At 45.0% G+C, this 11,927-nt stretch overlaps 1 long non-coding RNA gene across 1 annotated transcript; it reads right to left on the reverse strand.

Annotated features, from left to right (window-relative positions):
• Positions 1 to 674: 674 nt before the first annotated feature.
• LOC146755399 (uncharacterized) lies at positions 675 to 10,086 on the reverse strand. Its single transcript, XR_014938150.1, has 3 exons — positions 9,827 to 10,086; positions 1,641 to 1,916; positions 675 to 800 (listed from the first exon to the last, which is right to left on the reverse strand). It is a non-coding gene; the product is annotated as an uncharacterized LOC146755399 (long non-coding RNA).
• Positions 10,087 to 11,927: the final 1,841 nt, after the last annotated feature.

Consider the following 11,927-nt stretch of genomic DNA (forward strand, 5'->3'; position numbering starts at 1 on the left):
TCCAGGTCCCTTCCAACAAAAGGCATTCTGTGATGCTTCTTGTATGACTCTCATGACTCTTTCGTCCCCTAGCTGCCATTTACTTATGTCTTCAAAACATCAACTTATACAAAACATTCCTGTAGTATTCTCTCCCATGCTAAATGAGCCCTTCCAAGACAAAAACATGTTAGATAGAGCACACCCCCTAGTGCTTGACACAAAGCCCCTGTTCTGAAACTTCCTGAGACGCAGCTGCATTGCAGAGTTGTTCTAGTGGTACAGGCACGTGGGAATGGAGAAGTGCAATCAGAACTTTCTTGTCTATGGCCTCATTCCCACAGCAAAAGGAAATTCCTGAAGATTTTAAAAGATGGAGCTGCCTCACAACTGTATTTAGAATAATTTGTTCAATTTCCTCATCAGAAATTAACCACCCCAAGGTTCAGCTCCAAAAATTTTAAGCATAGCAGGGAAAACTTACAAACTAATGACCGTTTTCTAAAACATTCTAGAATGAAAGGCCAAAATGTGTTCTCTCTCACCTGTGACATGAATCTTGAAGGTGAGTTTCTGGCCAGCAGCCTCGCAGCTGTACTCCCCTGCATCTTTCTTCTCTACCTGGATCACCACCAGCCGACACTGTTTGCCCTCTGACTCCACCTTGAACTTCTTGCTCGAGGTGATCAGTTTCCCCTCCTTGTACCACTTCACCTCCATCTTCTCCTGGGCCACCTCGCAGCTCAGCGTGGCATTTTGAGTCAGTGCAGCCTTCACCTCCTTTTGTACCTTGTCCTTGTTTGTAAACACGTCTTCTTTCTCTGCAGGGACATCACAACAGTCACACCATTTTGCTGTAGTCTGCTGCAGTTCCCCATTTTCATTATACTTGCCCTTCACAGGGACCATCATGATGCCTCATTAAGACAGGAAAATACTTTCCCCTCTATTTTGCCTTGGGAAATGAATAGGCATATCATTTCATATCATAAATCTAAACATTTCGCAGTCTGATAGCAGATTTGGACATGAGATTTAGAACACCTGCATGCACTGTTGAACCTCCTCCCTTCTCTTTGTTTCTTCTGATGTCTCTCTACATTTCCAGTAAATCAGAAGGGAATGGCCCTCTAGAACAGGTTGCCCAAGGAGACTGTGGATGCTCCATCCCTGCAGGCATTCAAGGCCAGGCTGGATGTGGTTCTGGGCAGCCTGGGCTGCTGGTTGGCAACCCTGCACATAGGAAGAAGGGGGTTGGAACTGGATGAGCACTGTGGGCCTTTGCAACCCAGGCCATTTATGAGTCTGATTAGTGGCATTTTCCACCTCATTGTGTCATTCAAATTTTGTAACCAGATCTCATCAAACACCTCCCCTTTTCTCACTCCTTGCATGCCTGGTGTGCTCTTGCACTGTAACCCTGCAGACACCAGCTGACTACAAGAGCTGCACAAGTTACCCTCCTTGCCTATTGTTTGTTGCAGTAATTCATTCCTGGATGGAAAAGCACATGTAGAAAAGTGTTGCTATGACACTAGATGACAAAGAAAGTCCTATAGCCAAAATGTTTTGCACCAGAGAGGCTGTAAGTTGATCCTCCAAATGCAAGACACACAAAATGAAGTGTTCCTTTATCTCTGGGATTCCAAGCATTTTCTCACCTCTGACTTTCACTTGGAATGTTGCTTTGTCATCTTTTGTTTCACAGCTGTAGCTCCCTTGGTCTTTCAGGGTCACATTTTTGACCATGAGCTTGCGGTGCGTCCCCTGGGAGATGATGGTTGTCCTCTGGTCCTGCTTCACCTCTATTTGATCTTTCTTCTATACGACAGCTCCGCTTGCAGCTGACACCTCACACACCAGCTCCAGGTCTTCAGAAGGACTGACTGATATTTCTGGAGTCGTTTTGGACTTGCTGACAAAATTAATGGCTTCATCTGAAGAAAAAAAGAGAAAGTGGTTTACATCCTGACTCAGGCTTATTCAGCACAGCATTAAGATACAGTTAGAACTGATTGTAATGTCTCTGCTCATTACATCTGGGGGATCAAGTTTCACCTCTGGAGGTACTCACATACAAACGTGTGCTTGATTCTCCTGTGTAAGGAAAGAGTAAGTTCTATGCAGACAGTTCTTATTTCTTCTAATCAATTCTGTATTCTGCACATGTTCTTCTGAAGCTAAAATGAAGGCAGCTAAGTAACCTGTTTGCAATACATGAACAAACCAATTCAACACCTTGCCTCTAAGCTAACAAGCAGCGTTTGATGAGCACATCAGTATTTCATGCCCTTCATTCCATCCAGACTGTATTGGCAATAACTATGCTGGTATTAACAAGGATAGCAATTACAAGCAAAATGGTAGAAATACAGAAGATATAAGGAAAAGGGAACTCACCAGAGCTGAGGCGATCCTCCCTGGTGAGCGATCTCCAAGAGATGCTGCCTCAGTGAGGGTCAGCCCTTAAATGAGGTCTCAGAGGAGGTGGAGTCGAACTCCACCCCTCCAGGGAGCACAGCTACATAACTTTCACCTGTGCTCCCACAGCTGACCCCACACTTGCCTCAGCTGATCAATCAGTGGTTCACATTGTGATCTCCCATACACTCCACCCCTTCACAACGTGAACCAATGATTAGGTGAGTTCCCCTTATTACAGAGACCCAATCACGACGCTGATACAATCTCCCATCGCATTAGATGTTGATATTATTCAAATGATGATGATTGGATGGGTGTTTATGATCTTCCATGGGCCAGTGCTTGATAGATGTTACCGGAGACAAATCATCTTGAAGTGCAGGTCCGTCTGCGTTTCATCAGTCCAGAGTAATGGTCCTAGAGGCTTAGAATCAATCTTAAGGGGAGTAATATAGATGTTTCAAGGGTACTAGGAGGGGAAGATCCGCCCTCCAGGGCAAGATACAGGCCGTATTCTTATCTTGGGTCAATACTTCTGCTTGTACTGGATTATGTCCCGGCCTCCGATACCATACCCTCTGGCCAGATATCTGTGGCTGTATAACTATATCTGGCACCAGAGGAGGAGTCTTGATCTGCCATAGGGACATAATAGGTGTTCCTTTAGCAATAAAGGCCGGAGTATTGACCACGATGTCAGTAGGCCATGTACCTATCACCGAGGGGGTGACTGAACCTCCCACCTCCAATAATCTCCCCCAAGGTGCAAGTAGGCCACACCATTTGGGTCCTACCTGCACCTTCCAAGGCCAATTTATCTTATGGATTCCCGGTTCTAAATTCTCAGGGGCAGGGAGCAGAAGATTATTTTCAGTACCAACCTGCGGTTTTACCTTATTATCGGTGCCTGTAATTTGGATCCTAAGAGGGGAGGCCCATATAGTTTGTAACATTTTCAGGGCACTGGGTCTGCCATCCCGAGGTCTTTCATTCAGGTCCCGCACGGTTTCATATAATCTTTTTGTCCACCCCTGCAGGGACTGAGAGTCTGTTTTCAGGGCAGCCTTAAGGATACCATTATAACGTTCAATAAGGCCTGCCCCTGTTGGGTTATATGGCAGGTGGAATCGCCATTCAATGTTGTTTTCTTCTGCCCAGCGCTGTATCATCGCTCCAGTGAAGTGAGTCCCTTGGTCACTCTCGATAACTTGAGGTGTCCCGTATGCAGACATCAGTTTAGTAAGTGCCTTAATTGTGTATGCTTGATTTGCCTTTGGTACAGGATAGGCTTGCAGCAGTCCACTTACAGTGTCAACGCAGGTCAGGGCATATCTCGCCCCCTCAGACCGAGGGAGGGGCCCAATGTAGTCGACCTGCCATCTCTGAAGAGGACTATATCCTCTAGCAATGTGGGATGTTGTTTCAGGCAACGGTCTCGGTCTCATCTTTGAGCAAGCATCGCAATCCTGACATGCTTGAACGATATCAGATAGTTGTACAGGCAGCCCCCATGCTTTAGCAGCTGCCCACATTATCTTCTGTCCAGCATGCCGTAGCTTCTGATGTAACCAACAGGCAATATTTTCAGATTGTGAATTCTCAATCCATCGGATTCGGGCCAGTGTGTCAGCTTCATCATTTCCTGGTGACTGCAAGGGTTGATGACCAGAGACATGGTAGACACATACTGTCCTGTGTTTGACCGTATTCCAAATGTCTACCCACATGTCTTTACCCCAAATCGGTCGGGCGTGGATAGTCCATTCCTGGGTAGCCCATTGCGTAATCCACAGAGTGAGCCCCCGGTACACAGCCCAACTATCTGTACAGATGTTCAGGACGCCGTCACCAGGTTCTTTAGTTATAACCATCCACACGGCTCGCAATTCTGCCCATTGGCTGCTTTGACCATCCCCCTCATCAAACCAGATGGTCTCAGTAGAGGGATGGTATGCTATTGCTCGCCACTTGCTCGGGTTGCCTCTGCTGGACCCATCCGTATACCAGGCATCTTCAGGAATAGGATATCTTCCTTCCTGAACGGGACTCTTCTCTGGTGGAGCAACCATCGGTTCTTTTGATGTATCACTGTGATACGTCACTGGGCCTAGGATCTTCTGTAGTTCTTCTTTAAGTGGAGATGAAGACAGACTGCTTCTCTGGCTTAGATAGGCGACCCATCGTGCCACCGTTTGTGCTTGGGCCACCCCCGTCTTAGGAAGGTGAGTCAAATCTCTCACCCACCCCTGGATTGGTAATGAAGTCTTAACTATGACCTCTGCTGTTTGCGTTATCGGCTCTACTGCTTGTAATGCCGAATAGGCAGCCAATAACTGTTTCTCAATCATGCTATATCGTTCTTCTGCTCCGTGCCAAACCTGAGACCAGAATCCAATGGGGGTTCGAACAGAACTCTGGCGTTGCCACAGGCCCCAGCCAAAACCATCTTGAGTAACATGAACATCTAGTTCAGCTGGGAGGGTCGGATCAAATATACCCAACGCCTGAGCTTGTTTAACTGCCAGTTTTGCCTGTTGGAAAGCATCCTGTTCTATCTTTCCCCAATTCCATGATTGACCCTTCTTTGTAAGCTTGTATAATGGCCTTAATAGCTGAGCTAAATGAGGTATAAAGGAGCGCCAATACCCCAATATACCCAAACATTCTTGCAATTGTTTTGATGTTGTAGGGACTGGAAACGCTTGGACTTTATCTACTACCGCACTGGGTAGTACTTTGGTTTTCCCGGACCAAATTACTCCCAGGAATTTTACAGATAGCCCCGGACCTTGCACCTTCTGTGGGTTTATAGCCCACCCTCTTTTCTGCAGGTAAGCTATCAACAAATCTGCTGCTTGTCTCACCGCCTCTAACGAATCGGATGTTAACAGGAGGTCATCAATATAATGATATAAATTGACATTATTTGGCTTTTCCCACTTAGCCAGATCACGTGCCACTAAATTATGACAAAAAGTGGGCGAATGTACGTACCCTTGGGGTAGGACCTGGAAAGTCCATTGCCTCCCTTCCCATGTAAATGCAAACTGATCTTGCGATTCTTCACTGATTGGAATACTGAAGAATGCATTCGCCAAATCCAAGACACAGTGATATGTTTTGATTTCCCTGCTTAGTGTGTCCATTAGGGAGGCAATATTGGGTACAGCCACATGAACAGGTGGCGTGACCTTATTTAATTCCCTATAGTCTACTGTCATCCTCCATGTTCCATCCGGTTTTCGCACTGGCCATATTGGGGAGTTATATGGGCTATGTGCAGGCCTTATAATACCCACTCTTTCTAATTCCTGCACCGTCTTTGTTATTTCATCCTGCCCACCCGGGAGTCTGTACTGTTTCACATTAGTAATCCGGCGTGGCTTCGGCAAACAAATAGGCTCATGTTTTGCATGGCCTCTCAATATTGTCTGGATTGCCCGGATACTAATGCATCTCTGCCGCAATCGGAACTCTCCCACTGTTGTATGGAGAGCCAGACCCCACAGGATATCAATTCCTAATATATACTCTGGAATTGGGGCAATGGATACCTTGTACTCCCGTGGTGGAAGACGCCCGACCCCCAGTTTTACCCAGGTTTGGGTGACCGGAATGGTTTGTCCCCCAAAACCTCCAATCATCACTCTATTACCTTTAAATTTAGTTGGGTCTCCATATATTATAGATGTCTCTGCCCCGGTATCAACTAGGGCCATAACCTTCTGTATATTCTTTCGGGACCAGTATATCGTCAGTTCCACATAGGGCCTCCGGTCCCGTCTAGAGGCCCTAGGAGGACTGACATCCCTCGTCAAGCCATGAACTGAGCCAGATTCAAGTCTTTTACCTCCGATACCTCCGGTGTCATAACCCGAGGCACCTGAGGTGGCTTCTTTTTCCTATTTGGAACTATAAAATCTTCTAAATTCCATGTTGTTGTTGGTCGCCGCTCTATAAATCTTATCCCTGGCCTTTTGGGTTTATTCTGAAATTTTTGTTCATCCTTCAGTTGCTTCCACAACTGAAGGAGAACCTGATTGGGCTGCCCATCAATTTTTGAAAACTGAACGCCTGCCCGGAGCAGATCATTAAACATTTGTTTCCGGGATACCCTAACAGGTCCTGCCCGAGAAGTTCGCGGGGCCGATCTTCTGGCTCGCACTATTGGAAAAGCCTCGGCATCCTCAATCACCCTGATATTGCGCTTAGCTCGTAAACGCTCAGTTTCTCCGAGGTCTGCTACCAATTGGGCGGCTTGTTGGACTACTGCCTCTGCGGATACTACTGGATTAAGTATGGAAACCAAGGTTCCATACATATGAGAGGGTGCTTACTGTAAAATTAGGTCCCTCATTCCCGCAGAAAATTTAACCATATCAGGGCTATCGAATGTGTCTTCGTAGATAGCCTCTCTCATACCTAATTCGCGTATATAATTTTGAAGGTCTTCCATAGAAGACCACATCCCTGTGTTTACTGGCATGTCAGTTTTATTTGTCCACACCATGCGGCAAGCAGCCATTATCCATTCTACAATTGAATGGTTTTCTTCAGGGAACTGAGTCCCAGCATACAGTCTCTGCCGAAGGGCAGGATGTACTGTTATTGTGGCCAACTTAGATACTTCGGGGCCACTAACCAGTACACTATCTGCCCCTGAATCCCATAACCGTAATAACCAAGCCGGAACACTTTCCCTTGGCCTTTGCCTAAATCGTTGCACTAGGTCCATGAGTTCAGTAGGCGTATATGGACGGGCTGTTACATGTAAAACAGATTCGGCAGGGGGCCATTGATCAGGAGGCACTCCTGCTGGTCGATCTTGAATTTTCTTTGTTTTTTGAGTTATTACTGGACGGACTTCTAGTGAGTCCGTCTCAGATGGTTTTTCTAGATCAGATTTAGTGATCTTATTTTGATTCATTTCTTCAGGATCTTGATCGTCATTAAATGAAATGTATCTAATTTGAGGGTTGGAGGAAGAAAATGACGGTTTTTTTCCTGTCAATAGATTGATCTCACCCTCCAATTTTTCAATACGGGCCTTTAACAATTCATTTTCATGTGCAATGTTGTTTGATTTTATCTCTGCCCGATTTAAAGCATTTAATAATGGCCAGGCTGCCATAGATGCAGCCATTCGCTTTTCTTTTGTAATTAAGATATCTTTTTGTAGTCCTAGAAAGTAATCAGTTAGACAATAGGCGTCCATGTTATTTGGTACTCTTAAAGGGCCCCATTGTTCAATAATTGTTGCTAATTGGTAATATGGGGACGCCTCAAAACCTGGAATTTGTCCAGGAAGGCATGTCCCTAAGGGGGTGGTCTTCTCCCCCTTGTACCAATTAAAGATTTTCCACACAAAGGACATTTTTTTTTTTCCTTATATTTCTAGATGCCAAGTCAGTGGCTCCTGCCTGGCTTGCCAAATGTATTGGCAATAACTATGCTGCTATTAACAAGGATAGCAATTACAAGCAAAATGGTAGAAATACAGAAGATATAAGGAAAAGGGAACTCACCAGAGCTGAGGTGATCCTCCCTGGTGAGCAATCTCCAAGAGATGCTGCCTCAGTGAGGGTCAGCCCTTAAATGAGGTCTCAGAGGAGGTGGAGTCGAACTCCACCCCTCCAGGGAGCACAGCTACATAACTTTCACCTGTGCTCCCACAGCTGACCCCACACTTGCCTCAGCTGATCAATCAGTGGTTCACATTGTGATCTCCCATACACAGACAGAACCTGCCTGAGGAGCAAGCTGATGGCTGTCAGCTACAGGCAGACCTAGCTTTGTACTGCATTTCTTAGAGCAACAACTGTTGCTTTCAGTCACTGAATATACCAAGGCCAATTACTATGCCAGGAACATTTATGGCATCAGTGAACAAAAAATGCGTTAAAAATTGTAATAGACAGGAGCCATTTATTCTTTTATAACTAGGTGACCAAAGAACAACAGTCCTTCTAGAGTCAAGCTGTTAAGAACTAATAGCATCAATCAGTATCACATAGATAGATTACTTCCCTGCCCTAAGACCATCTTGCGACCATTTGGTGCTCCTAATTAAGCCCTCTTGATGGCATTTTGTCTGAGCCATGCGACATTTTGTGATAGGAGTTACTGCTAGTGTTCCCTTAACCCTACACCAAAGTAGGATTAAGGTATCCATTCTCAGGGAATCATGCAGGCTTCCTCTGTATTTGATGCTCAGAGACAGCCCCAGAACTTTTTAAATCTTAGCTTAGCTCTCATCCAATAATGTTCATCAAACAGTGCAACTTGTCCTTTGGGGATGCCTTTGTTCTGCATCAACCAGTTCCAACGGAGTCTTCTTGGCTTGTTTTAGATCAGTTTTTCAACAGATAAAGCCAGGGTCTTTGAATTACAAAGTGAAATTGCAGAATGCATGATTCTCAACCAAACAGAACAGCAGGTGGGATGCAGGGTGAATACCTGAACCAACACCACCTGCAAGCAATCCTTCAATATCTTAGGAATCTCTAGCCACCCCAAATCCAGTGTTGTGCTTGATCTATCATCTCTGCTGAGTTTTTAGCTAAGCTGATGGTGAGCATCACGGTGGTGATGGGTGAGCAGTCAGACTAGAGGGTCTTAATCAACCGTAAGGATCCTGTGATCAGAGGAACGTGAATGTGCTGTTAAAGGTCACAAGCGCTGCACTGCAGCATGAGCATACACAGCGAAAGGCTTTCAGTAGAGCTTCAGTTCATAAATGAGGACTGGGTTATGGAAAATAGGCTCAAGATATAAAACAGAAAACAGATCTTAACGCCAGGTTCTGTGAATGCAACCAGCTGAATTTCACAGATATTGAATTTCAATGACAATTTCTTGTGTTATTTTACCCTCCAGCTCCACCCTGAACAGGAACATGTCAGTGACAAGCATTACTCCTCCAGGCTTGACCTAACAGTGCTTTACTTGCACTATGAGCTAATGGCTGTGCTTACAGCACCTCAGGGAGACACCTCAGAGATCACAATGTCCTTCGGGTACAGCAGGAGACACTCAACTCTCCAAATGTGGAGTTTAATTTGTCCAAAGAGGAGACAGGATTCCCATGCTAATAACTTAGGACCATTTCAGTCATAGGTTTAAAGATGATGTAAGTGCTGAGGCAATACATGAACTAGATGAATGAAGCCCAGATGTCAGGGCTCAAGTCGTGACTCCAGCCCCAGCTGGAGCTAAGGCTGTCTTGAATTCATCACAACACAGTTACATTATTTGCTCATACTGTGGATTTGCATAGGGACAACAGGAAGGTCAGAATTGCTTCAATAGAGCTATGCAATCTTTGTCCTAAATACTGGAAACCCACAGCGTTGGACAAATAAAATGAATTAAGTCTGAAGTGCTTTACATGGATTGTGATCCTATGTTTGCCTCACAAACTTACCTGAGACTTTCCAATCAAAAATCAGAGTGTCATCTCCAATTGTGTAGATGTATGTTCCCTCGTCTTCTTTCGTTACAGCTGAAGCCACAAGCTTATGCAGTTTCCCTTTATCTTCCATTGTGAATTTCTTACTGGTCTTGATTTCTTTGCCATTTTTGTACCACTTCACCATGACATTGGCTTCAGAGGTCTCAGAAACAAATTCAGCTTGTTTTCCAGCAACGGCCCTGATTACTCCTCCACTTGTCTCTTTGATTACGAAGTTTGCCAGTGCTGAAACAAAATATGAAGACACAAAATACATATGATGGTAAAGAACTGCAGGGACATTGGTGACCATGAGGCATTCATTTATCATAAGATCAAACGTGCACGTTTAATCCTAGTTCTAATTGCTAGATTCTAATTCAGAAGCTGGCAAATTGGCAGCTTTTATAAACCACGTACCAGATTACCTTATCTCCACAAGTTGAAGGACGTACACTGTACAGGGGACAGAGCCAAAGGAAGAAGCCCAAGGCTTCAAGAAAATGTCTAAAATAGGAAAACTGAGGAAAGAATTGGAACAAGCAAACTAGAAGGAAATCAATGGAGGGGGTATCTATTACTGCACTGTAACCCCCTGGCAAACAAATCAAGCCTAAAAGATAGAGATATCACTTAGGACTGAAAAGAAAAAAGAAAAAAAAGAATTCCTTTATGGAAATTAATTGGAGTGCAAAAGTTAGATGATAAAACTGGCCCTTATTAACACACAGTGGAATAATTGACTTCAAAGATTCAAAATCTCACCACTGTCTTAGCCAAAAGTTCAAGCCTAAGTCCACGGTCCTATTTTACTGAGGGTAATTGAGCTTGTTTTCCAACTTCTTGTTAACATATCATTTCAAAACAGCGCACACAACTGAGTTGGGTCTGTTGAGACAGCGCAGTCAGAGCTGCTAAAATCAAAGTCTGGATTATGCATGCATTTGTTCTGCAGTTCCAAGAACACGCACGTATAATACAAATTCAACAACGTTCTACAGAATGCCTGTATTTAGGAGCTCGAGAGCCAGCTGATGGACACTGGGATGACTGAGATCCTGTCAATACATTTAACTCCATCCTATCATACAGTCAAATTTCATTCATTTTTTCAGGAACTGTCTCTTATCATTGTAGTCCCGTCACCACTGCTGGATGTGAGCCCAACCACACAAAAGCAGCTGCTGGTTTTCACTGCAGATACTGCAGTAAGGAGAAACAGCCTCCAGACTGGACCAGCTGAGCGTGGCCCTACCAGGATTTGCTCCAAAGGTCTTATTACCAGTAGTGCTTCCCGATGAAATACATGGGGGTCCTCCTTTGATTCCAACCCCAACCCACCCCACCATGCCCCCTGATAACATCCATCAGGGCCACATCTCGACAGCTCCTGAACACCTCCAGGGATCCCACCACCTACCTGGGCAGCCTGTGCCAGTTAATTCTATGGGCAGACCTGCCAGTATGAAATATTATGCTAACATGACAAAGAGAGAGAAGAAAAGCAAAATTAAGACTAGCTGACAAGCCTTGGCAGGAAGTTCTGCTCTCCATCAATTTAGTCCCTGTGACTCTTCACAGGTGTTTTCTACATTTGGGATCACTGCTACAAAAAGAGATGTTGACATCATCTCTTGTGGCCACCCTGACAGAAGAGCAGGAAGGCTGGGATGCTCTTTTTCCTGTCTTTCCCTTGATTTCCTCTATATCTTAGGGACGAATCACAGGACAGAACACAGAAATCAAATGGCTCTACAAAGCAGATTGGCCAGTTCAAGTCAAAACAGCCACTGAAAACACCCCAGATGCTGTCTGACAACAGCTGGACTGTCGGGGAGTCAGGTGAATGCAGTCTGCTGGCCCTGGGCAGGAAGAGGACAGCCCAGACTGTCACATACCTTTCACTGAAAGCTGATAGAGCATTTTATCCCCCTCACAGATGCACTGATAACTTGCAGCATCATCCATTGAGTCGTTGTGAATTTTCAGGGTGTGTTTCTTCCCCACAATTTGCAGTTCATAATTTTCACTGGCCTTGAGCTCCTTCCCATCCTTCATCCACTCCACAGTAGCG

This window comes from Coturnix japonica, chromosome 33 (assembly GCF_054131305.1).
Source record: "Coturnix japonica strain WE chromosome 33, WE-NBRP24, whole genome shotgun sequence".
Lineage (NCBI taxonomy): Eukaryota > Metazoa > Chordata > Aves > Galliformes > Phasianidae > Coturnix > Coturnix japonica.